This window comes from Anopheles coluzzii, chromosome 2 (assembly GCF_943734685.1).
Source record: "Anopheles coluzzii chromosome 2, AcolN3, whole genome shotgun sequence".
In the NCBI taxonomy this organism is placed as follows: Eukaryota; Metazoa; Arthropoda; class Insecta; order Diptera; family Culicidae; genus Anopheles; species Anopheles coluzzii.
This window is the reverse complement of record NC_064670.1, coordinates 109,980,412-110,007,455: the sequence shown is the minus strand read 5'-3', so window position 1 is coordinate 110,007,455 and position 27,044 is coordinate 109,980,412. Positions and strand designations below refer to the sequence as shown.

Below are 27,044 nucleotides of genomic sequence, written 5' to 3'. Positions count from 1 at the left end.
ATTGTAAAATCGATGTGAAAAAACATTTTTAATGTAAAATAAAACCGAATAAAGAAAAAAAAATCTATGTATAACTCAAGAAATTCAGTCTATTGTTTTTATGTTTTTATTCTAGCTTAATGTCAATGTATGAATTAGTCTCAACCTAATCATCAACACCTAAAAAATAATAAATTTCCTTTATTTATTTCTTTGCCACAAATGTTTGCTTTGCTTAAATGACATGAAACAAGTAAATTGACTTCAATTCACAATCCATCAACTATTTACAATCGCATATTTTCCAATAAATTGCTCCAAAAACGCTTAATTAGGCAATTAAATGTAGACCAGCAGTTTGATAAACTCCCAAACAAAACCCAACAATTCATGTGTAAGATTGCTCTATCCCAGACCCAAACCGGTCCCCGAAACTCCGGACACAAGCAGAGCGCTTGAAATACCCAAGCAGCAGAGCTAATTGTAATAACCTTGTACGAACGATTAGCTAAAACGCCCTTATCCTTTACGCCCTTTTGTAAAACATCATCACTCCATGAGCCCGCCCCCAACGCAAGCTACCAACGTGCACTGGCACTGCAATTAGGAGCTGCATACGAACCACCTCATCAGAAGGACAAACAACACACACACACACAAAAACGTCCTCCCTGTACCGGTGCTTTGCTACCCACCCATGATAAATGGGATCGCCTTAACAATGAGCAAAAACGATAAATTATGCTTACGATCGTAATTGTTTCTGTTGTCACCGTGCGAACCCGAACAACAGCAACACCAGGAACGGTATAGAAAACGAAAAAGTAGCAACTACAACACCAGTGACACAAAAAAACAAAAAAACAATCGCCCTCCGTGTGCCTGAAGGACACAGTCTTTCAGAAGTTGTGGTTTGGACGGGATCGGGGAAAGGCGCCCGGAGTGTGAAAAGCAGGGAACCGGAACATAGTAGCAGAGGCAGCAGCACAACAAACGAACGAACGACAGTTTGTCCCTGGGTTGGGGTGTACCCCGTTGGGCAAAATTAGACCATCGAGGCCACTATCGCACCTTGCCTATCTTTCACCTCTTTATGGTAGCATAATTAACAGTAGCATGCTAGTTTGCTTATCAGTTAATTGTTTGTTACTGCTTTTGTCAATACCACACGAGTATGTATGTGTGTGTGTGTGTGGATGAGCAAATTGCTTTCCCACCTCCGGTGGCAATGTCGTGCAATAGCTTGTGCTTCTATTTCCGATGAATTTGAAAAAAAACCCTTTCACTTTTTAGAACTATTTGACATGAAACAATTAATAATGATGCTCTTGTCATGAACCCATTTGCTGTTATAATTCCTACCAGATATCGCTTAAGAAGAAGAGCTCTAAACTTCTGTACGCCAGCCGGGAGCTTCCAGTAGCATCCTCCCACTGTCGGTACGGTGCTAAGTGGTCACCTTTGCAGCAGCTATGAATTGCGTCAATATAATCTGCAAACATAAACCACTGGCTTCGAGGCCCTAGTGCTCTCGAAGACTCGCTGTCGACGAGACACTGCGCAAAGAAGTGTATTACGTAAGCGGCCACCGATATCGGGCCGCCCGTGTAGAGTAAATATGCTTTTCGAACTAGAGCTTAAAGCGTTTGCAATCTGTAACACCTCCTAAAAACCAAACAACAGATTTGCTTGGGCCAGAACGTGGAGTTTGCGGAGCAAAGATATGGCTTTTTTAGGAATTGTTGTAGTACATCGACATCTGCAAGTTTGGTTCATTGGGTATTTATGGATGAATTGTATTACTTTATGAAATCAATTATATAAATACAACCCCTACAATGTTTGTAATATTTCAATGACAACCCTATCATACCAACTACCTCCTCAATCAGGCAACCCACTTGAGGAGCTTTTGCAACAACAAGAAAAAACTGCATTTAGACATCTCGCAAGATGCATCTCGCGAGCAAACGGCTCACAATCGCTAACAATCCCCATTGACTACTCGCTCACTCTCTCGCTCGCTCGCTCGCTCGCAAAAATCATCTTTTTAGCGGGAGCAGATTTCAAAAACCAGTTGAAACTAACACAGCGGTACGGCGCGAGCGGACAAAAGAAATAAAAAAAAAACAACCATGTGCGCGATGGCACACCGGCGCCATTAGCTTATCAGCGCACCGGTTCCGCGTAATCAGTTCGTGTCGGTCAGCCGAAGCGTGCGGTTCAGCATTGCGCGACACTAGTCGACTCGGTGTACACTACCAAGTGAGAAAGTCCCCTTCCCTGTGTCTATTTCCAGTTTGTGAGCGTGAATGTGTGTTTGTGCATAGAAAGGTTCGTTGTGAGAGAAGAAAGATCCCCACTTGCTGGGGAGACTCGTGGGGGTTTTTTTCGTTACAAATTACAGTCCAAAGAGCGACTCAAGTTTTAGTACACCCAACCTCACTTTCAGCCCATTTCCCATAACGCTCAGCTTGTACGCGGGAGCGTTACAGAGGCGTAACGCTCTGTTTGTCAGCTGAAAGAGCAGTGATCGCGCGAAGCGCGAAGAAAGCAATGTTCAGAAAACTGGATGAATAAAAAGCAGCCTCCCAACACATCACACTAAAGTAACTGATCGTTATCTTGATCCCTTTGCTTTTCCCTTACCACCCAACCAGCTTCTCGTTTCTGTGTGTGTATGTGTGTGTGTCTTTACGATGTCTTGCTTAGCGGCTTATCAAGATATTCATTCCACTCAGGCCGCGCGACTCGACGGCCGCCCAGCTGCCCTTCCGTAGGATCGCGCGCACGTTTTAAGTGGCTTAAGTGGCCATCTCCGCCATCACGGCCATCACGGCCGACGGTAGTTAGGTACGCCTACGACGCTGCCGGGGCGGGGGATCAGAATTTGGTTCGGATTGTGCACTGCCGGTCGAGTGCGCCGAGTGTCAGTAGTGTGAACGATTACTTGAAGCAGTACGTACGATCGAAACTACTACCCCTAAAGCGCAGGTAGATTTGTGTGCCATATCTTAAGCTTCTATTACTTCCGCACTACAACCCCGCAAACTACTCCGTTATCAAGCGCCCTACTGTGTGACAAAGTGCTCCAGAATAAAAGTGCTACAACGCGTATAGTCAAGTGGCAAAGGGAGATAGAAGTGGATTTGTTCTGCCAACCTAGATCGACGTGTGCCCTCAACTATCGGCAGTAATGCGACTGTGAAGTGTGTCCGTGTTTTGTGTGCAGAATTTCATCGCTTTCTTCGCGCCCTTTAGATCATTTTCGAAGCGGATTTCGGTAGAAATTCTACATAAAATAACCATTTGTGTGAAAAATGTATGCCGGTGTGCGTTAATGTGCCTTCCCTTGAGGTGATAAAGCCCTTAAAATCGCCTCCCCGCAAATATCAGCGCAGTAGTGTGAATGGCATAATTCACGAAGCGAACGGCAGCCCACGAAATCTTCGCCGCATTTGTGATTTATGTTCATCAGCAAATTCCATTAAGCTGGAAAGTGTATCAAGTGCTCTCTTTTTTTTTGGCATATCGCTCGTGAAATAATCTGCACAAAACGGAATTGCGGATATTCCTGGTGGAAGTTCTACCATTCCACTGCAAACATAACAAGCGCCAGCTACTAAAGGATTAATAAATATTCTTGCTCTTTACGTTTGGTGGCTGCACAGTGAAGTGTGTGAGTTTTCTAGTGTGGAAAGATCGGTTTTTTTCCAACAAGTGCTTTGGGTATCGGCAAACGCTTTAGATTTGTTCCGAAATCGTTCGGCAAAGCACACATCCATCTGTGCCACTTCCTTACCGGCGCGAGACCGGGTCCGAAGGTGTGGAGAGTTTGCTGCAAATTGCATTCTAATGGGAAAGAATATTTAAAATTCCAATATGTAAAACATTCATCCAGTCCTCAGCCATTGGGCCATTCAATTTCCTACCCCATTCCTGTCTGCTCTTGCTAGAGGTGAAAACTAAACAGAAATGAAATGTATTTTTCAACTCTTATTTAAAATTTTCACACACTTGGCTAAAACTTTCTGTGTGTGTGTGATCGGTTTTCCTTTCTTTGCAGCATTTTTTTTTTCTTCTGTGTGCCATTTTCTATCCCGAACCGTTCAGCAAATTGCGGCATGCAAATTTTGCGATCGACCCTACTGGTGGTGCATTTTAAAATTCTGCATAAGCAACGGGACCTCCTACAGCCGCGTGCCCAATCGGGTGGAAAAATTCTAAATGGGTTTTCAACGTTCTTTTGCGAATGCTCCTCCCCTCTGTGATGGGCTGCTAATGGGGAAGACGGATTGGAACGGCGGGAAGGTGGAAGCCAAACCGTTTTCCGAAAGGATGATTTCTAACGAAACCACATCCTTTGGCTAGCGCTGCAATGTACTATTAATGTGTGGGTAATGGTGGGTGTCTGTGTTTGTTGGGACAAAAGAAACAAAACGATATCGTGGAGAGGGAGCAAAATCGTTTAGCATTTTCGACAGCTTTGGATAGTTTTCTCATTTAAACCGGCCTGCAGGGACGACTGTAGCTTGCATTGCCATATGTAGAATCTATTATAATTGTATCAGTTGATTGATCATTTGCGGGAAAGTGGATGGGTCAAGCAATTTTAACTATATTTTAACACCAGCTATTAAAAATACGATGCAGGAAGAGTTAGAAACTATGCAGTACGACGTAAAGGACGACAGCATGAGATTATAACAAATTTATCATTTAAATGCGTAATTGTAATACACATCGTAATTCACACGTCCACTATTGGGACAAGTGCAAGGGACTCAATTTAAGCGTAAAAAAGAATTAGGGACAATTTACAGCAAGTTGATTTGTTTGTTGACATGGTTTTTGGTAGAATTTAGAGCTTCGTTCAAAACAAAAACATTAAACCACCGAACCCTCATCTTCCAAGACGATATCATATGAGAATTAAATTTTTAGTAACATTTTTGGTATAACTTTATTACTAAAGTAATAAAGCAATTATTCAAAATATATCGTTACAAATAACGTACATTTCTTCCTAAAAGCACTAAAATGTCCCAAGAATGAGATATCTACACGATCGCATCAAGAATAGACCATACATACAGACGTGTTAAATTTTGCAATAATTACCTAGAGTCGGACTGATTGAATACAACTCTCTCTCTCTCTCTCTCTCTCTCTCTCTCTCTATCTCTCTCTCTCTATCTCTCTCTCTATCTCTCTCTCTCTTTCTCTCTCTCTCTCACTCTCTCTCTCTTTCTCTCTCTCTCTCTCTTTCTATCTCTCTCTCTCTGATATCAAAGAATGAATTAGTTTCCATCTTTCTGATGACTCACTGCCCTATTTTTGGGAAGAATACATCAAACAGAACATTCATGAACTTACTTTCCAACAACGATTTTAAGATAACTTTGAGTAATATTGAAGTAAAGCACGGGCAATTGTTAGGTTCTAATTACTCAACCAATTTGACAAACCTAGAAATGGAAAATATTTAATTTTTACCTTTAAAAAGTTTAAAAAGGACGTATTTTTTGTGGTACATAATATACAATTATTTGAATTTTGGTGACCATAAGTAACTGTACAAATAATTCAATGATTGATAAGCTTTTTTTGGAATTGGACTTGCTCTGCCCTATTCCGAGTTTACAACTTGTTCATAGCCTATCAATTGTGCCCTTCATCAAATGAGTTGCTTTGTTATTCATCCTGCAAGTTTTCATCCACCTGGCCTGTCATCCACCTGGCACAAAACCTGTACGACCAACAGATACAGACTGCTCCACGGAGAATACGTTCGGTTGTTTCGATTCATGTCTCAGTGTTCAAACAAAAAGCGGCTCGAAACATCTGCCTTGTGAGTAGCAAACGCTGAAACAAAACAGCAACAAGAACAACAACCCGGTCTTATCTTCCACCCACAGAGCCGTTGTTTTACTTTCGTCCGATTGCAATCAACTGCGATCGGTTCCTGGTGGTGGTTCCTCAGTTTCGTCACGGGATCACACCCTTACCGTGACCTTAATAAAAGTGTGGCATACAAACCCGATCGAACCGGTCAATACTGGTTGGCTGCTTGTGGACAAAAAGGGAGAGCCATATTTTTCAAGCTTAAATCACGAGATGCTTGCACTACCCACGGTGAGATACAACCAAAATCCCAGAATATCGCGTCTCCACGGGTTATAACTTCCCCGTCGGTCGCTGAAGTGTGGATGACGCAAAGCGGTGCACATTCGCTACACGCGTGTTGTTTGATTTGCTGCACGCTTCGTTGGTTAGCAAATTTGATTTAAATTGCTTTCATTTCTACACACGGCCACCTATGCGGCTTTTGTGTTGCATTTCCGGCTAGAACGAACGAAGCTGCATTCCAGTGTGCTGCAGTAGTGTGTGTCTAAAGCTGTATAGATAATAAAGCAAAAACAGAAGACACAGCTTATCATTGCAGTTCCAATTTTGGAGTGATTTCTTCATTTTGAGATGTCTTAAACACATTGATACGCACGATAGCAGGTGTTGAGCGGTGAAATTGTAATCCAAAAATCAAATCAACCCATTTAAACCCCGCTGGCCGACGACCCGTTTTGCACTGTGCGAATGGATGATAAGCGAACGTCAATTGCAAGCGACTATAAAACAGTGTGTCTATGTTTCAATCAAACCGCGAAACGAAAACACGAAATGTGACGACAAAGAGTAAGAGCAAGATCGGTTAGTAACCCTAACGATACTGCCGTGTGGTCAGTTAGAGGCAGCCGACCGAAGAATAGATTATGCTTGAACTGTTTGTTACGGTGCAAACCTTCAGAAGGTCTTCCATCGATAAGATAGTACCCCGGTGTCAGTGATTGCGCTGATCATGATGGTGCAGTATCAAACGGACCAAATAAAACCAAACAAAACCTCCCAAAACCCCCAAAAACGAACACTTGGAGGTCGGGTCCGCACACGCGTGCCATATCTTACAGGTATTGTTAAGCGTAGAGACATGATTGATGAGAGAGGACGTCTTCTGCACAGTGCAGTCGCTGTCACTGTCCTGGGTCCGCGGCTTACAGATATTTTGCTTACTTCGCTCGAGCCATTTCATTGGAGCTCCAAACAAACCTGATACGGAATGTTCATTCAGTCCGCACTAGGAAACCGTGAGCACAACAACCAGGCGCAAATAATAATTGACCAATTTATTTCAATTTCGCAAACCACCGGTCGTTGTGATAACGGCCGTGGATAAAGATTGTGTCCGAGTAGTTGCAGATTGTGTGTGCGTACGGTTTTTTTTTTTTTTTTTTTGCAAAATGATGCCGTGCTATCGGTGGACTCCAAAGACACGAACACTTGTTCGAGACGAAGTTGGAAGGTTCTGTTGTAGAAAATGGGCATTATGTTTAATCTTTTTGGAGGCTTTCAGAAGCAGTCTCTATTGTATGATGATCTCAGATACAACAGAAGATAACATGATTATAATCTAACGCGCTGTAGCAGTAGAATTAGATCAACATAAAATTTTGTCAACCACATCTGAAGTACACTACTTTCAAGTATCACAACAGTATGATTCACAATGACACCTTCTAAATCGGACATTTAGAATTGCAACACCCTTGCAGCTTGTTTTACTTGACAAAATGGCATACTTCAGCGAGTTCTATTCGTGTCCAAAACCACTTACGCTTCACACATCGCTAAAACAAACCAATGTTACTGATGCAGATAGTAATCAGCTGATAAGATGACCCCTCCACAACGAACGCCAACTGCCCGATAGAACTGACCGATGGTCAGACATGTTTGCGTGCTCAGCTTTGGCCTTGCCTGGGGAACGATTTGAAATGCTTTGCAAACCACAAGCTGCTCCTCGGCTACATGCAAATGAACAGATAGGGGAAACGCGGTAACGCTGAAGATGTTCATTCTGCACGAGCTTAACATTCGACCGGAGCTAGCGTCGAGACCACTCTCTGCGCTCCCTGCCCGCGTACACTAATTCGACGCTAAATGGATGACATCCTACAAAACAAACTTTTCCACTTGGCTTTCCAGCCAGCAATGTACATTGCGGCGCGTACATGGCAGCTCCACGGCACGAACCACGGCCCGTGTTCGATAATGCATGAAAATTATTACAGTAAACAACGAACCCCTTTTCCCCGACTGCTCTATCCCGGTCTCTCTTTCTCTCATTCAATCTCCTGTTTACTGGGGCAGTAATTGTTTACCGAAGATTTTAGTAGCACGGTTCGAACCAGCTTACGAAATCACACGCTTATGTGCACAGAAGGTGGTTGGAGAAGAACTTGCCTCTGCTTGCTACAGCACACTCCACAATACCCAGGGTGAAGGTGAAGGCACCACTCGACGGCAGCGAAAACCACTCGCCGCCGCCTGTTCGCCGCCGTTATTTGAAGCAGCTCAGGCGCACTGTGCTTGTGTTTGTGTTGCGGGGATTATTGAATCAAATAACTTCCTTAAGTAACGGCAATTGACTGAATTAGATAAGAGGATACGGTTACAAACAAAGTCCAAAATGTCCGGTTTTGCAGGTTGAAGAACCGCTAACCGGTGCCCGGGCGAAGCCGGCTCTCAGAATCTCAGGGATCATGTCAATAGACGGGACAATGATGAGAATTTCGATACAACATCTCGGAGATGTTTGGCTTAAACATGAAATGAATATGAAATTCTACAGAAATTGCCAAGTTTAAGCTGTCATGGATATTACTTGAATCATTTTGGTCCATCATTCCTGAATGACATCATTTTGGAGGTTTGGTTTGAAATGAAATGAATATGAAATTCTACAGAAATTGACAAGTTTAAGCTGTCATGGATATTACTTGAATCATTTTGGTCCATCATTCCTGAATGACATCATTTTTGATGTCATATAAGTTATTTTTGAGGTTAGTATGGCAACATGAGATGCACCTGAACAGTAGTTTGTTGTCGATTATATTTTTATCTCAAATCTCTTATAGGATTCATGATTTGAAGCATGACAACGGTTCACTTGTTAGGTTTTATAACACAACATTTCTTCGAGTTGCATCATTTTGCACATTTAGCTCGAAGTGCAAACTGTTTCAAAAGACTAACCTTCGGTTGCGCCCAAGAACATGTTGGTTTACAAAGTTTCTTGCAAATAAAACGTTAAAAATAAATAAAATATTCCGTATTCAGTGTTTGCGAGCGAAACCTCGACGCAATAGAGCAATATTGTTTTGTTTACTTTGCTGCACGGTACTACCCGTGCAATATTTGACAACTTCAAACAAACAAGCTGGAATTGAGCTAAATGAAAGCATTACAATTGGGTTCGCTAATGAGTTGTTTTGGTGTTGAAGCGTAAACGTACAAGTTTATTACTGCTTATCATTAGGCAGTAAAAGAACGGCGCTAACAGAGTTGGAGAGAACGAGTTGAACTAACGTTTACTTAGGGAGACACATACGCTTTCAAGCAATCATGATTTCAACGTTTGCTTTAATTAATCTGAGCACTAATCTGAGCAAAAACCCCAAAAAATGCGCTCACTCCGTCAGTTGGTGCTTTTATGTCGCATTGTCTCGTTGCTAATCACTAACGATCGCATCTGCAAATGTTATTCTACGAACTGCAAACAATCGTTCAACTCTCATTAATCGTGATCGCCTAACGAATTCTACATCGCCTTCGCTTTCACCACAAAAAGCAAACAAAAATAGCCCTTTTTAGGAACAGTTTACTACCAGCCCCAACTTCAAACAAACCTCAATTTAGTTTTACAGCCCCGTGACAAAGCACATGTCCCAGCAGCACCAGTTTAATCAATTTTATCTGCTCGATTATTTCCAATCAGTTAACCGTAACCGTTCTGCGAGGAAGCAGCATCGGTCAAACGGCAGCAAAAACAGAGGTAAAATAGTTTAGCTCCTTATCAAACCTCATTATCGTTCAGGACGTGTGCAAAGAATGTTTTCTGTTTTACTGTCAGCGCAAGACACAGTGCGGGTTCTGTTTAACCCACGTGACAGTATGTGTGTATGTGACTGTGACGGTTGGTTTTTCTCGTCCAGCAAACCAGTGTATCCTTTTGCTGTTCACTACTTTAAGGGGAAAGTTCTGAATGCTTTGTGTGTACTTTTTTGCCTAACCGACCAGAATAATGGTCGGTCACATTCCTTACCAGACTTTAGAGTTCCCATACACAGCCATTCATTAGAAGCAGCTTTTGTTGTGTGTTGTTGAGTGTCTTTTTTTGTCTCCGAGTCTCTGTTTTCTCCTACATCACTTGTGCAACACAGCTCATGCGAACAGCGGCAGAAGTTCAGCAGAAGCGATCGTAATTAATTTTCTGACACTGCCCGTACTTTTACCAGCAGATTTTGCTTTCTTTTTACATCGCAGACAAACGGGCAGAGCTGCAAAGAAAGCATTCCCGTTCTGGTGCTTCCCCGGCCGCATAGCATGAAGTTGGGGTTCCAGTGATAAGAAGATATTCCGCACCCGGTACTTAGCATAAACTACCTGCCAACCGCCTTAAACCCGTGCACCACAAGTGCAGTGAGTGTGTGTGTGTGTCTCTAAAAAGCCAACAGGTCGGCAAGTGTGTGCATAAAGTTTGGCCAAGTTTTCACGCGGGCCCACCCCGTGCCCTTAGCCGTGATACGGTACACAAACGCCCGGTGGGTTGCTGTTTCTTGGCTGCACAAACTGGAATCTTGTACCACGACGCTCGTGCTCGCCATGCTTGAGTTGATAAAGATGAAAACTTTCTGGTGCTGGTTGGAGATGATGTACGGGACACATAGGAGCGAATTTACAAAGAAAAGAGATTCAAGGAGATGTCCTTTTTGCATGGAGCTCTGAGAGTTGCTTGGTTCAGCACCTGAAATGAAATGAATTCAATTCTGTGCTGCAGTGCTCAGTTTATAATGGAGAAAGTGGGGATGAAGATAAGCTCCCACTACGTAAGGTGATAACTTGTATGTAGGTTTTTGTTTCCGCCTAAAGTTGTTGTGGACTTGTGAAAATCGGAAGTGAAGTGTTAAGACGCTACTTCACTACCAACATCATGGACAGTGTTCTCATGAATCAAGCGCATGAAAAACAGGATAAATGGAATAATAATTACAATACAGGAACATTGATAACGCCGTCTAGTGAAGCCGTTTTATCGCCACAACGTGTGAGCATTCTGATAGAGCGATTGCTTTGTGCACATGTTTCTAATCGAAAAGACGTGAGTTCAAATCTACCCCTAAAAATTGAAGTACTTCAAATTGTTCTGTAGCGTTACGGAGTCAACCAAAACATCTTGGGAGTTACGTTCCACAACAATATTTGTGTCACAGTCGTTTTCTCACTTCGTCACTGCGTCACAATCTATAAGGTCATCTGACCCATTATCGCAGTCCGGGCGAGTGACTAACTGCGTGTCTGCTTTCCTGAGCTACACTATATCGTAGCAGACGGATGGCCACAACAGAACCTTTAACAAACACACACACACACACACACACACACACACACACACACACATAAGTACTCCAAGTTCATAGAGAGTCGTCTCCGGTGGAGCAATTTTTATGTTTCCGATCTGATCTTGCTCTACTTAGTAACGTAGCAGCAGTGCCACGTTCTTACCTCGACGTCTCGTAAGCTAGAACAATGAAAATTGCTTAATTGATGACTAATGTGTGTAAAACATCGTGCTTTTACGCGTCCCAGCAAAGGCCTCGGATGGTAGTGCTAATCATTGTCACCGTTAAGTACTTAGAAGAAATTATTCTCTGACGTCCATTTAGGGGTAGAGTTAACGTTTGAACCTTAAAGATATATATTTGTTTTTGTATCTCACTGTCATCTAAAGAGAAATTGTACACCAAAACAAAGCAAGTTGCGAGGCCCAACTGTTATGATTAATTTTAATGCAAAGCAGATTCATCTTTGCATTAATTTCACTCTTCAAAAACTCTCTTTGTTGGAGAACGTTGTTATCGTTAACGTTGTTATGTTAGAAATAATTTTTAAGATTTTAATATCTCTTTGTAGAAAAAAAACATTGCATTTTCTCTGTATTATTTAAGCAAGTTTGTGAGATATCATTCAAACATATTCTGTACTCACTTCCCTATGATCACTGAAATTCGTTTCTATCAAAAATAGCAACACAAACGGTTTAAATAGCAACAAAAAAAGGTTCGATTATACAGCAAACTGCTTATTAAAAGCCACAGCAACAGGAAAAATGCTCAAATTAGTATGCACCGATAATGCTTGCTTCCTATCAGCCTACAGCCAAAAGCATTCCACTTTAGTTCTGCCATTGTTACGTTCCAATTAAAACGATCGCCATACAGCGGTAATTGAATTTTACCGCTCGGAGCGATACAATGCGATGTTTTTTTTTTGTTACACTGCACCGAACAAATACCGCTTTTTGTAGCCGCAAGCCCGGACCTGCTATGGAGGGGGGGGGGTTCGTTCTTCCCAATTACATGCCCCGGCGATGGTGTGTAATCTTGCGCGGGTGTAGCATCGCAAGACAGTGGATCCAAAATCGATAGCCGGCAAACCACGAGCCCCGCTTGCTTGGAGCGGTATCGATATCCGTTTGCCGCGTTTTTATTGCATTTCAATTACACAGTGCACAGTGTTCGTTGCTTTGGTTCGGCGAATGGACAACATTCTTTCGATTGTCGATGTAGCAAACGGGTCATGAGCGGGGGTGGAGAAACCCGGGCAAAAGTACTGTCGATCGAAAAGCAAAGTACACTTTTTGGAGCACTTTTTGAATGGAATGGCAAATTGGGTGTAATGAAAAATTTTGATTGTCTTTTCCCGCATTGGTTGGTTGTGGTGCTAATACGGGCCATTTAGTTTAGAACATTTACGGTCCGTTAAGCTACATTGATAAGAGAAGCAATAGTAGTGAAATGGATTCGAGTAGTCTTGCTAGGAAATGGCGACGCTAATGTTTGTTTAAAATTTCTATTAACTATTTATGGAGCTATGAATTAACGTCATACTTCTATTAAATAAAGCTAATGATCATTGGTTGTCATTCCATATCATGGATGACAGTTAAAATAGCCAAACAATATATTAACGATTACTTTCATGCTCAATCAATTGCTTTCATTTTGCTTTCAAGATCCTTTAAACACACTTTAGAATGACTTGCAACGTGATATTTTAAATATCGTTCTGAGTGTTATTGTCCTGATTTCTGGTTTTTTCATGTCCTTATATTTATTGAAAGCGTTTGTTGCTCTCAATACACGTTAAATCCCTCCTTTTATCTTAATTTAGTCATAAGATCGAATGAAAACCCTAACGGAAAGTAGACCAAACCTCCTTTTCCTCTTGCATCTTCAAAAAACCTAGCGAATTCCATGTCTTAGCTAAATTATCGCCCCAACATAACACGACAACAATAGCTTCCCCTTCAACAGCTCCAACAGCGACGTACGTCACAAAGAGCAGCAGCAACATTCTTGTATGTGAAAAAAGATCCCATTATCACTAGCTTTCCCCCCGCATGCCGTGCACGATCCGCTACCCTTTTTCTTGAACTTCAAACGAAACACATAGACGGTGGAACAGAGAAAAAGAATCCCATAAAGTGAACCCGCACATCAGCTTCTGCCGGTACGGTGCCAGTCACAGTGCGACACAGTGATCTTCTCGAAGAATCAGAAAGAGGCAGCTTCTAAGTGATGAATTTAAATTGAAGCATAGCTCATCATTCAATTATCCGGATCGTCTCGCGATCGCACCGCTGCTGCTGCTGACGCGGCCGCCGGCTGGACCGGTCAACCTGGCCGGTCAGTGTCTGTCGGTCCGCGGACCACGAACGGAATGCAACCTCGCTCCAGTTCGTAGGTGCAGTAAGTGCTGCGTGTGGTTTGCCCTTTTGCTTTTGTGTGCCATATTGCAATGATTTAAAGTTGCGTGTTGTGTTGTGGTTAAAGTGCTTAAAGTGCTCGTTAAAGTGCTCTGTAGGATCATGAAAAGATCATTAAAGTGTGATCATCTGGAAATGTTTGGGAAAATAAATAGTGAAGAAAGTACATCTATAGGCATCTATTAGCTGTATGCCTGTAAATGTTACAAAGTGAGGTGTTAACGGATGTGATACGGCAACACTCTTTGTGAGTAAAGTGTATGATCAGTGGAATAAAAAATTAATAAAAGTAATGAACCGTTCCATAACAGTGTTCCTCAGTGTATATGTGAACTGCGTTAAGTGAACGAAAAAAATGAAATTCTCCAATGGTTTGTCTCCCTTCCCGTCGTTATTAAGAAAGTGTCTCGTTGTTGTGAGTGCTAGAGGAAACAGGAAAGAAAAACGGTGAAGTACATCCTTCCCCATTATGTGACAGATTCAGTGACGCACGGCAGTCACAAACCAACACGAAAACGGTAACAACAGGGACGAGCAAATACGACTCACACATGCACGTCTCTTAACCGCCCGTTAACAAGTTCTCACATCCGCTTTGGCTGCAACAGCAACAGCCCGGTCTCGTTGTGCAGTTTAGTGTCAAGCAGTTAATCTAAGTGGTTCCAGTGTGTCTGAGCAGGCAACCGATCCACAAAGGATGTGTGATTACCGTTCTTAAGGGCAGGGGAAAGAAAATAATGCTTGTTGCTTGTGCTGTTTGAAACATGCCTACAATGTGTGAATTTATTTTATTATAAAATGATGTGATTTATGTGCGATTTAAACAAAAATGGTGCATTTCTTTACAGAGCTCTACTGCGGAAACAATGTGACAAAGTGTACCCCCGGTCAACAGTACCAACACACCAGTGAATGTTGAAGTGGAACAGTTGTCGTGCCTTATCGTTGTGTATTGTGCCAACTTTCTTTGTCACTGCTGAGGCGCAAATAAGATATAAAAAGCATAACACTGTATAAGTTGGTTCTAGGATTAAAGGTATTTACTCTACGCCCAACAATTTTCCACATTCTTTGTCTAATTAAAAGATTGGGGGTAAGCAAGGTAAAGTAATGGCTGTTAATGCATTGGGCTGCAGCCGGTTGGTAGGTCTGCATTCTTTTTGAAGGAATTCATGTATCTCGATACCGTGTTGGAATTTATGCGTTGCAATGTACTGGAACGTCTTCATTGTTGAGTTTTTTTTTATATTTCTGGAAATAGTAGTATCCTTGGAATTGGACATTGTTTTACGTTCCTGTGCATGCATTGAGGAATTCAAATGAAAACAGTACATGAACATGGGCATAGGCTTTTAAGGAAATATACATTTTCCAACCATAGAGTTGAGGTTCATCGTTCTTTGGATTGGTTTATGGTTTTTTATTATCTTCAACTTCTTTAGATTAGATTGAAAGGCAACCCAATGAAGGCTTAACATGCCAGAACTGCATACAGCTATTGTTTCTTATCATAATAGGATTATAAAATATTATTTTGTTCGATCAATTTCAAAGAAGTAAACCAAGATAATTGAATGTTTCCCTAGGAATACATCAGAACAAATACAGCTGTTGAACTAATGAGCGCCTTTAGGTTACATTATAAACAACATAACTCACATACACGATAAAAAAAAAGCAAAAGCATTCGAGAAACCTTATTCGAAAGCCTTAAAGAAGAAAACATGTTGATCTGATATTTTTTTCGAGTTCCACAAAAATATGCTTTGAAAGCTAATTTATAAGGAAAATATTTAATCTTGAGATAGATTCCCGATATCACTACCTTATTGCTTGTTGCTTTTATCAAGTATGAAAAATTATGTTTGGTTAAACAATATTACGAAATCATTTGTGGTCCTCTTATAAAGTAGCTCTCTTCAAAGAGTTAAATGCGTAATTTGAACACAGAATTATTAGGAATCTTTAGACAACTAAGACATACCGTCAAAAGGAGTTACCTGCTTGAACATCTAAACATTCCTTTTTCTTGTGTGACTTGGATAGTGATATTCTCCTTACAATCGCGATATCTCGCTTTCGAAATGATTGATGAATTGTTGTACCGAGAAATTCACTGTGGAGTGCAAAATACTCCACTCGAAACGAACGGGAACCGGAATCAGCACGAACATGCATGTCTTTTGCAGTAACGAGTCCGATATTACGTAAGCACATTCCATATTCACAAAGAAGAAAGCAAGCAGGAAGGACTCCGATTCCATTTGTTCCGGTGATTACAGCCTTCCGAAAGCTCGGGCCCAAAACGGTCCCCATTCTCAAATATGCATGATTAACTTTGCATTAGGATATGCTGGCCGAAGGCTTAACTTCGGGCCGGTAAGCGATAGGCACCATCAGCAGACCACCAGAGCTGAACTGAAGTTTCGCATACTCCAGTAACCGATAAATCGGGATTTGTAGTAATTAGTGGAAACCCGGGCGCAACCCACCGAAAATTTCACCGAACACCATTGCCACCAGGTAGAGCGGTCACCGCCAAAAAAGGGAGATTTGCACAAATACACAGCCGATCGCAGGCGAGATGAAGCCTTCCGGAAAATTTATGAAAATGATACTCCAAAATCCGGGTCGAGTGCGCTTTGATTCAACTGGTGGATTGCCGGGGGAGTGTGTGGCAGAAAAGGACGGTCGTATGTTGCAACCTCGCATAATACAGGGTACACAGTGGTTTGCTGGGATAATATTTTAGAAATTAGAGCCCCCATAAGGTTGACGGTACGAACCCCAACCCGAATCCCAGCCCGGCCCTGTAATTATGCCGATTATAGTTTCGGTGTCCAACTTACGGCACAGTTGAATACGAGCATAATTTATGAAATCCACGCACGGCCCGGGAGAGATTATCAATTTGTTTCCGAAACGCACCGCGAATGGGGTGGATAGAGGGGGGGGGGGGTAAAGGCCGCCGTGTAACTGGCACCCGTATTTCAGCGGATATTTATCGGAATTAATTATTCAACGGTCTTGCGAGATAGGTGGTGAATCCCCGCCTCTGTCATCTCGGTCACGGGTAAGCGTTGGTCGTCGGTTGAATAGTTGATCATCAAAACCAGCTTTACCTTAGAAATGCACTCCGCTGTGCAGTGGTTGGTTGCATGTGCACGATTGCGTTGTGGATAATGTTGGAGATGCTTTGCGGCACTATTTTTGCTTGCGTCTAACTCGCTCGCTCGCGGTGTGCGCACTATAGCGAGCGGTACAGCCCGAAAAGCCCAATATTTCAACAAACCGATTCAAATCACTGATAATCATATCAATTAAGTGTAAGTGTTGGTGAATTGTAAACATTGCGTGCACGAATTGAGGTTACAGGCGGGCTCGGAAGGGAGGGAAAAATAGTAACCAGCCACTCGGTAGGGAATTTAATTGATGGTAATGTATTCGATTACATTAGCCTATCGGTTGCGCAAATAATGCGGTTTTTCGTTGGTACAGCGGCGGTGGGGAGAGGCTTTTGTAGGATTGTCCAAAACGTTGCAGTTTAGGTTATCCTACATGATGCTCATCAAGGTTTTGGCCGATCAAGGCGATGATGAATGGTGTGCTTTTGAGGATAAATACATTCATTTCAGGTTTCATTCGGTTTACTAGAATCGAGTTTAGTATTTAAATAGAAATTAAGAACAGTTTCAGACCCAGCCCAGAAGAGGTTAGACTTCTCTAGAATATCTTCCAACGCTTGATAGAGTCTGTTCGACGGATTGGGATTTTTGATAGACCCACTTCTACAACATCAATTTTTAAGTTTTCTAACAGAAAGGCACAATTCCTCAAAAATTAAGTCCCGCTTTATTGAGAAACTAAAACGCGGACTACGAATTGTCCTCTCTTGTCTATAAAAAGTACCCAAATCAGGATGTTCTTCTATATCTTATGCTCTAAATGCTCAATTTTTCCATAAACTGGCTACTATTATCAGTATTGAAGTCTAAGCCTAGTCTAAGGCCTTAATAACTAGTCGGAAATGGCCCCCAACGATCATCTTCGTTCATTACTATCTCTGAGGAACGTTGTTTGTAGACCTTCTCTAAAAATTCCAAGAATTATTAAGGCACCAATTGATCAGTAATCATGGACTTCGACTTACTATAATATCCCAAAGCCCTATTTTATTATAAAAAAGATAACAGCATGTTGTACAACATTCAGAATATATTTTCTCATTTTCACTATAACCGGAGGTATAAAACAATGCCTTACCTTATTTCCTCTAAGCATAAAACCAACTAGCTCCACCCAGTGCAGAGCAACCGAAAATTCAAGGCCAAAAACAATCCATTTCCCAGCATCAAAAACCAGCCAAAGAAATGAACCTTTTCCATCAATTCTGTCTTGTGCAGGATTAAAAAAGTAGTAGCTTTCGCACGCGCGTTCTGTCCCCCTCTCTGTCAAACTGCCGTCCCTATTTATTGCGATCACGTTCGGGCAAACGGTTTGTGAAAAGTTTCCACTTTTACGCACCAGCTGGTACGGGAATGGTTGATGTATTTTTCACTCCCCCAAAACGGTAACATTCTTGCCGAACAGGTCACGCAGGGAACGTCTTCTTTTGCTTTGCGCCGTGAGACGCGGCGAGAAGAGCGCGGGATGATACGCAGGCACGTTGAAAAATTTCGTAAACGATAGAATTTTTGTTGAAAACCATCTTCTAAAAAAGCGAAACCGAAAAGATCAAGCTCCCTGAAATTCATCATTGCCGTCCGGGCCAAAGGGACTACTCCACCGTTGGGCGTGCTTTTTCGTTCCCAAAGCCGTACAGCGGAAGCCAAAAGAAGCCCAAACCCTCGCAACCGATTGGAGGGAATAAATCAATTACAAATATTTATCTTTTTGACCAGCCAAGTCTCGTGTGCCCGTCTGGCAAGCTCGATGTTGAAGTCATCCAAGAGAAGGTAACGGGGGATTGAGCACGGGATTGAGCACGAGCGCATACCCAACAAGACCCCGACCTCGGACAGGCTGAAACTGATTTATCTTCCGAATGGGCAAAAGGGATGGATTTCAAACTGAGGGCAAAAAAAAAGACAGCATAAAACAACCAACAAGTGAGCAGGCAACACATGCCAAAGAAACGTACCCAAAAGTGGCATCACAAAGCGAGGGAGCAGTCGAGGGAAGATTTCGGCATGTCCAAACTCTGCAGAAGATGCTGGTATGTTTGTCCAGATTTGGTCGCCCATTCCCATCCCTCCCACGAGCCACGATCGCACGGAAACAAAGCACGCACTTGTTGTTTGATTGTGTGGAATTGTCGTAATCGACTCGAGAGCCGGCCCGACACTGACGCCCGCAAGCACGGAGCCTTCGGACGGCAGTTGGAATGCACGAGTGCACGGCGGGGAGGAAGCAAAAAATAAAGCTGTCAAAGTTGGGCCCCGGCGACGATCGTCCACAGAACAGTGCCGTACCGTGCTGCTATCGTACCGTGCGAGTCAGGGAGATGGAGCATTTTACCCATCCCTTCGCCCCTTTTGGAATGGCAGACCACGTGGCTTTCAGTCAATTAATGCGCTCGCTTTCACGGACCTCGGCATCGGGCACGTCAGTCGAGCGGAGAGATAAATAGAAATACAATGCAAGCGCACGGGCTTGGCATTGTTCTTCGCTGTTCGACGCTGTACGTGATGGGTTTATCGAATGTGTGCTTTTTCGCGCTCACCAAACTGAACAAGAAGTTTGATTTCTGAGGATTGTTTTTTTGTTGCTGTAGGAGAGAGAGGTTCGGTCAAATATCAAGCACCGGCTGACGGAATACGCTTACTGGCGCGGTTCCGTTCCATTCAATGTCAGTTACATGTACGACAAAAATGCGAGTAAGCTCAAGCTGCTGGAAGCTTACCAGCAAATGACTAATGCCCACGCTGGATGGTTTGCGAGTGTTTCTAATTAGACAGTTTTAGCTTGCTTGGGACGAACCTGATCGCGTAGGGGATTAAATCAAGCTACCATGCGTCACGTGGACACGTACAAACTTGACTGCTGCTAGAGTATAGTCGTTTTTTGAAGGATTTCATTGCTATTTCCACCGGATTTGAAACTTTTATAAAATTATAAACATATTCAAACAATGTTGTAATGTTATTACTCATCAAATACAATTAAATTTTTTGCATTTGTTCAATTGTTGTTACTTCCTTCTGCTATCTTTTTCTTGGTAATGAGGGTTGTGGAAATAAATCACTGCAACTTGGTTATATCGTTCATTCGTTTGTTATTGTAGGATATTAGCAATTACGTTGAAAGTTGCTGAAAATAGTATGTTGCACTCCTGGAATTAGTAATTTGGATTTTAGCTCCAACAGCTCTGCCAAGGTCATTAAATATTATTTCTTTGCGATCTTACAACTCATGCAACAAGACAGTCCGCTTACCCTTGATGTACACGCCATATGTGGTTATGTTTGGCCAAAGAATGACTTGGTAGACTGGGTTGTTGCACAGTTTAAATCCTTACTATTAGGGTTCATCCTTACGAACGAATAAACTTCTCCTTTTCATCTTTTAATGCTTCAATGCTTGATTAACTACCAACATAATACTGAACATATAGTCAAACATGTTGCAATGGAAGAAATTACCCAGACGATATAAAATATTGTGTGGCCTACCACGTACTTTGTGATGCATAGAGAGCTTAATAATGGGGCCCTTCACGATTCTAGTCAGCTTTTTGTATGGAGTTTGACAGTTGGAGGCTGAAATCATGTAAACACTCTTTATACAAAACCACACATAAAACAAGCCTGCAATTTTCAGTCTAGATTATTCTAGCCTCAAAGCTAGAATCAGATTCGAGTACCTGCTTGAAAAAATGGCAAAACAGGGTGTTGTTTACATTCACCCCAAGGTGCATTAAAGAGATCAGGAGGTGGAATCTAGAATCAAAGTGTATGTAGTCCAGGTGGTCTCATAGCATGTTTTTATAACCAAATATGAAAATCACTTTTTGACAGGACAGGTGAAAGCTTTTGCTCAAACAAGCTTTCTGGAGGCTTGACGAATACTCAAAACACTCTTGAAATCTTCATTCAGAAACAGAAGCGATAAAAATTAGCCTTCTAAATTCATACACCTTGGGATAAGCACACCTGTAAATTATACTTACTTAGATAGCTGCTCGAAAACTGCTATACAATGCAAATAGCTGACAGGCTGAAATTTCAGCCTACGAACTTAAAACGGAAAGGGCCCCAATACTAGTTTCATTGTGATTATGAGATAATCTTGACAACCTGTATCTGCATTTTGCACGGCCAATTCAATCACTTCAAACTGCGTCTTGTTGCTAACAAAGGAATAAAGCAAAACTAAACGTCTAAATATGGAATTGCTTAAGCGTATCACAGAGGCAACAGAGCTAAGCAAATAACTTTAGAACTAATTCCCCTTAAGCAATAGAATTTCACATTCAAAACTACAACATGACAACTTCTCGAGTGGAAAGCTCGCTCGGAATTAACGGGCTCAATCTGTTGCGTAGTTACGTACCCCAAAACAGTATACATATACTGTAGCAATCCACCCAGTACAACTCATCGCAATGACACCGAACAAGCGTCCATAAAGCTGTGCAGACTTGGCGACTTGGCCACTCGAGTTTGATTTGTCGCTCGCTGGAGTGTAAATATACGAACTATCAAATGCCGGCCATTTCATGCTTCAAAAGACGAAAGTGCGGGCTATGATTGGATGTTCCCGGGCACTGAAAACGATACACAACACTCCAGACTCCCCCCCCCCCCCTGGGGGGTGCATTAACGGGTTTGCCGATTGATGCAAAATGTGTCCCCATTGATACACCGGTCCCGTCCGGTCCGGACACGATATTATGATCAACTCGTGTCAACGAAACCGACGACGAAACCGGCACTTCGCATGCATGCATTTCTATTTAATTTTCCTTCCCGCCAACTGGCAAGGTTCTCAAACTAGGGAAGACATAATCTCATCATCATCCTCATCATCATGAGGTTCTGCCCAGTTCTGGGTGTGCAGTGTCATGAGAGAAGTCCTTATGCTCTTTCCGTGCCAGCAAACCAACAAGAAGACACGAGGACGTCGTGTCAGTTCGGATGTTCCCTGTGTCTCGAACGACCTGCACCGGTCAATCGACTGTCTGCCTTATTCCAATGCCAGAACACCAGGAAGCTGAGGCTGTCTAAAGTCATTTGCAAGAAGAATTTAGTGACGCTTGCCATACACTGGTCGACGCAATGCGGAATAAATATGTAAAGAATACAAGTACAATGGTGGTCGCCTGAATGCTACCATATTTCACCACCGACCTGAAACCTTTGGAGTGACTATCACGCTCCGACACAAGCAGCCCCTGCCTTTGCTTTGTTGGTGAATGCACTTTCAAGAGCAGAAAATATAGAATTATCCCCCAGCATTACCTTTAACGGCTACAACGTGCGTTTGGGGTGTCTCATCCCACCCGGAAGCTGGACCTGGCCGTACCGTTAGCTTTTGTGAGTAAAAATCTCTACCCCCATCCCTCAGCAGGCCATAAAGGCACGGCAACCGTGTCCAAAGAGCTTTTGAAATATGCTACCCCTTTGCAGATGGACAGTTGACGTTTTTCGCTGTGCCGGAAGGGGGGGTAGGAGTGCAGGCAAAAAAATGCAACCCCAGCACACACAAAGAACTAAGAGAAACTATGAACCCATGCCCGGGAACGTCGTGTGGTCAAGCCCGGACGTGCCGTCCATGCTGAAATTCCTGCCATCCCGGAGCTGACAAACTGACTGACCGGCAACAACACAGCGAACGGCGTGGCGTTGCACTGCTGCTGCTGTTTGCAACCATACGGGTGGGGGAAGCAAACAACGCCACACAACCTTTGAGGGAAGTTCATCTCTGTATGTGTGTGTGCTTTCCCGGTGTTTTGTTTGAAACCACCGGCTGTGGACGATGGCACACTTCACCAGGCCAGACAGGAGCACGTCAGTCGGTAGCCCGACGGAAGTCTGACTTGCGTTGGGATCTAATGTATCACTTACACAGCGCTGTCCGGCGGACATTAGTCGTAATATAATAATTCACGTACGATTCTGTCTTTTTCCGCTGCGTTCCGAGAATGAGATGAGAGTGAAAGAGAAAGACAGCTCAACATTTGCTCGGAATGCCAAAGATGTGCATTTTTATGTGCCGAGCAGCAGTGGTTACATTGTTTTCGGAAGTGATTTGCAATGCTCTTTTGTACAATTTAAAGTTTTTGACTATTTAAATATCAGGACGTTCGGACGGACCATCAACTATTGTTTTCTATTAGATGATCATTCGCACAATGGAACAGTAATAACACGAAAACACCCCTTGGAAAATAACTTTTATCGAGGTTTGTGAGAGGTAAGGGCAAGAAGGAACCCAATTGACATTTTCGAGCATGAATTATCGGAAATTCGAGCAATTTCCCCTTAAACTGGAGCCTTAAACTTCCCTTAAACTGCACCAGTTTAAGGGAATTCAGAAAAAAGTCCTTTAAAATCAACTATGATGCGGCTTTTTTGTTACTTTCTTCTAGATTCGCTCGGAAATGATATTTCCTATCGTTATAGTTGGTCATGTTTCCATTTTATACTTTAATAATACCCATTTTTATAGAATAACGTCACACAAAATTATCTTTTGTTTTTCATCTAAAAACCATAGCTATGAATGAAAAATGAGCTCGACGGCGTCGTCCATCGATAGAGTAAACGTCTAATTTACGAACACACCAAATCTTGGCGCTTTCAACACGCTTGATTACACACAAATCAACAATTTCAAGCGTGTCGAGCACTAACCGAGCAGGTATGGGAAAACAATTTCGAGCAAATGTCACTTGGGAAGTCAAAACTCGCATATTTTTGTGTTTCGTAATTTATGGATAATCCATGTTTGGTTTACCCCAAATTGGTTAGCGTCTCGTCGGCTCTGTTTATTGGAGCTCGGTTTCTTTTGAGTTTCTAACCCATAAAGGGCACACATCTCTTAACATGGCAACAAAGCGAATGGCCCAGAAGTAGAATTACATTTTTTGTTTTTTTATTTTTAAATAAAACAATTAACTCAATAACGATGTCAAAAAGCTGCTTTAAGCTCTTTCGAACTGCAAAAAAATACAACAAAACTACCCAACCAAAACGTTCTACAGCCGAGATGAAAAGTCGCACTGGCACAGGTCGGTAAGCCGATTCACAGGTCCACCGGCAGACCTGACCCCGTTCCTTATCTTATCGCCCCCCCCGCAACACATTTTACACGTACAGCGTCGTCCGCGCGTACACCGCAGTCGTTAGCCGGGGCAGCGCACCGCAGTATTACGGCATCGTAAAAACCGTGCTCATTAATGACACCATCCGCACGCCTCGCCGCACTGGCACCGCTCGTGGCCGTTGTTTGTGCATCAAACAAACAAACAAGCGCAACGAAAGTAAACTAAAATGCCGCTCGACCGATGCCCGCTAATTACCGCCCGCCGATTCAAACAGGTTGTGCAGGATGAAACTTTCCGCGGAACTTGGCTTGCTTTGCGGGACAGCTGCGTCACGGGCGCTCGCTATTTGCCGCCTGTTTTTTTCTGAGAATTTTTTTGCAATTGTCCCACCACCGGAAGGGGTGCTTATTTTATAATCTTTTACAGCAAAGCTTGCTGTTATGCTGTTGACAAACACGGGTGAATGCAGGTTTACGGGAGCTGGCGCCACTTTTTGTAAAGTTTTGCTTTTAGGGTGTTCTGAGCGTGAAATAAAGTGGACGATAAAAGTCAATTCCAAACAAATATTAGCGGGAGTTGTGCAACGTTTCGGCGAAAAAGTTATTGCTTGGATAAATCTTACAAACAACTTTTCGTCAAGCAAGAAATAAATCTCACGACAATGTAGGTCAACGCTGCTATTTTCCACCAGTATCGTTGTTTGTTTTTTTTTTAACATTTCCTTTTCCTGTAGATAAAAAAACCAGTCTACGCCGTCACGAACCTAAGCCAAGCGTGAGTGTGTTAATTTATCGTCTTGTTGTATTATAAATAATACATCCCTGATCCGTGGCCACCGTTTCGCTTGCCGTTAAATATTAGATCGAAAAAGCTACGGTGTAAATTATTCCCCATTTTCGCCGACACCATGCCTCGCCAACACAAAGAGACGAGACGCAAGTAAACAAAGCAAATGCGGCAATTCATTACCAGCATCCCGGGAATTGATTCCCAGAACAAGGCGAAAACAATTGCACCGGTTTCAGCGGGCTCGTGTTCCCTTGTTGCCCCGGTTCACCTTGCCTACCCATTGCGCGCGGTAAATCCTGTGCGTGATATGGTTCGGCGTTCGGTTCGGCACGTCACGCTTATCCTCTTTAATCTTTTTCCAACACACACACACACACCCACGTGCACCCACTCCAACACTTAGTCGAAAGTAATGAGCTTACCTAATAACTGAAGTGGCGTGGCGTGGCGCTTTCGTCCTTGGCAGGCGTAGGGTAAGGGAAGATTTATGAGATTTTCTCTCTCCCACAGCAGTCGCGCAAACCCAAACCCCAGACCGTGATGCTCATGCTTTCCGACCGACCCAAAAACCCGCTACACACCAGCGTGGGTGTGTGTGTGTGTAAGCAAGTACTCTGTATCAGCGAAGAAAATGTCCCATCACCGTGGTGATGGTGAGCAAATTATGGAAACATTAGCATGACATTCCTGGCTCCTTTCGCACCGTCGAGTACTGGGCGCCTCCATCAAGCGCGATGCACGCCGGCTTTTGGCCGCTGGCAGGAAAAAAAAAATGATCCACATTATAGATATTTTTAGACCATGCGTGATTCTTTGCTTTCGCCGCGTTCGTGCAGTATCAGCGGAGTGATAGTAAATTAGCCAATTTGAGTGTGGAAATTATACGCTCACGATCAAAGTGCTTGCCGGCCGGCGGCACATGTGCGGAGCGTGCGAAAACCGATGGCAGCACGCACTATTCTATCGGGGATTTTAATTTAATGGAATACAGCCGGTAAAGTAGGTGATAGAAAAATCAATACCTTTTTGAGCCCGCTGTTGGGGAGAAGCGATTGACAAGGATAATTATGTTGATGAAGCATATTTTTCAAAGCGCTTCTAGACGTCGATTACAATGTTCCTTGCTGGAGTTTTCGCCAATTAAAAGCATTGTAAAATAACAAAGTGATTGATTTTTTCAGCAAAAATATTTATGATTATTTTACTAATTTTCAGTTAAACATAAATACATTTGTATGTAACGGTTATCAGTGAGAAATTTAAAACAAATTCATCAATTTCTTCTGAATGACAGCTTTAAACTACTAAAATCAAGATCGTCGTATCTACGAATCTACGTAACTCGTGCGGAGTTGTATCTCGGAGGTATTCGCCGAGCTTATTTAGTATTCAAGTAGTTTGTCCTAAATATTTCTATGAAAGTTAAACAGAAACCTTTCAAAGCAGAAATGTCTGTTTTGTACAAAATATTTATGCTTATTTGATATTTGAGAGGAGAGTATACACTAATATTTAGTAATTCGGTTGGGGAAGTGCAGTACCGACTATTTTTATTACTTTTTTTAATACATATGACGAATATTCTTGCGTTTTCCAATTATTTTTTAAAACTACAAAAAGCTTGAAACAATTGTCCAATTCCGATACCACTATCAGTTAATTATTATTTATTTTTATTTATTTATTTATTTTATTTTATTAATTGCTCGGCCACGTTGGGTTACAGCAATAGTGCTTACTGACTATTATTTCACGAAGGACGATTATTCACGAAGGAGTTGGAAGGAGTTTATGGTACGGAAAAGGAGCGAAGACGGGATCGGTAGACAGGATAGGATATGTTGAAATCGAACAGATCAGAAGTACTATTAAAACACGACGACATAGCTCTTACAAAAGGCTCATTGCGAGCAAAACGTGTACGACATATAGGTAACTGGAGACGAAAATGATAACGTAAGGTGCGACAAGGTGCATACAAATGAGAGCGACAGAAGTGAAGGAGTATCAATCGTATTGAGCAATATGCCAGCGACGAAAGAGGCGACCGAGAGGCGGTGCTCCAACTTGGCAAGGCCTAATAGAGTGCATCTATCGTCATACGAAGGAAGCGGAATAGAGTGA

The 27,044-nt window shown here is 42.6% G+C and overlaps 1 protein-coding gene across 10 annotated transcripts in view; it reads left to right on the top strand.

The window, feature by feature from the left end:
• Positions 1 to 2,159: 2,159 nt before the first annotated feature.
• LOC120953181 (axotactin) overlaps positions 2,160 to 27,044 on the top strand; it is a 46,129-nt gene continuing 21,244 nt past the window's right edge. For 4 of the 10 annotated variants that reach the window (XM_040372911.2, XM_040372922.2, XM_040372921.2 and 1 more), the window contains exons 1-2: positions 2,162 to 2,313; positions 14,713 to 14,900. The gene's annotated coding sequence lies outside the window, so the exon portion shown is untranslated. Of the gene's footprint in view, positions 2,314 to 2,639; positions 2,833 to 2,870; positions 2,974 to 13,775; positions 13,848 to 14,712; positions 14,901 to 27,044 lie in introns of those variants that run through there. The other 6 variants (XM_040372913.2, XM_040372912.2, XM_040372915.2 and 3 more) reach the window with 6 other exon arrangements.